We start from the raw sequence: 1,048 nt of genomic DNA, 5'->3' as shown, positions 1-1,048 counted from the left end.
TTATTCACGTCCAGCCTCTCATCCACCAGCATCCACCAGCACCCATCCTTCTCTGCAGGGCTGGTCTCAAGGAGAGCATTCTCCAGGTCTGTACTCGTGCCTGGGATTGCCCTGACCCAGGTGCATCACCAGCGCTTGGCCTTGTAGAACCTCATGAGGTTGTCATGGGCCCACTTCTCAAGTTTGTCCAGGTGCCTCTGGATGGATCCCATCCTTCTGTTGTGTCAGCAGCACCAACTCAGCCTCATGTCATCTGCAAAAGTGCTGAAGGTCCACCAATCCTACAGTCTGCGTCATCATTAAAACCAGTAAAGAGCACTGGCCCCAAGACACAGCCCTGAGGGACCCCACTTGTCACCAGGCTCCACCTGGACAGTGGGCCATCAACCACAACTCTCTGCCTGCATCCACCCAGCCAACTTTTTATCCATCAAGTAGTCCACCCTTCATATCTCCCTAATCTGGACACAAGGATGTTGTGTGGGACTGTGTCAAAGGCCTTACAGAAGTTTGGGTAGATGACTGGTCAGTCTTCCCTTGTCAGTCATTGCAGTCACTCCACCACAGAATGCCACCAGATTGGCCAGTAGTCCCCTGGGCCTTCTTTTTTCCCCTTTTAAAAATGGGAATGATGCTTCCATTTTTACAGTCACTGGGGACTTTGACTGCTGTGACTTTTCAACTATCACAAGAGTGTCCTGGCAACATCATCCATCAGGGCACTGAGATGCATGTCACCAGGTCCCATAGACTTATGCCCATTCAGGCGCATCCGGTGCTCTGAAACCTGGTCTTCACTGATGATGCGGGAGACTTCACTTCCCCAAACCCCACCCGCAGCCTCAGGGAATCAAGGGACACAGGAAGCCTGACAGCCACTGAAGTGTGAGGCAAAGAACTCACTGAGTACCTGAGCCTTCTCCATATCTGCTGTCGCCAGTTCTCTCTTCTCATTTATCAGGGGGTACATTCTCCTTGGCCTTTTTCTTCTGACTGATGTACTTATAGAATCCCTTTTTGTTACTCTTCATACCCTTTGCCATGTCCT

Source organism: Corvus kubaryi, unplaced genomic scaffold, assembly GCF_017639235.1.
Source record: "Corvus kubaryi isolate FWS band 111438036 unplaced genomic scaffold, C.kubaryi_AGA036_p1.0 37148, whole genome shotgun sequence".
NCBI classification, from domain to species: domain Eukaryota; kingdom Metazoa; phylum Chordata; class Aves; order Passeriformes; family Corvidae; genus Corvus; species Corvus kubaryi.
This window is presented reverse-complemented; position numbering follows the sequence as displayed.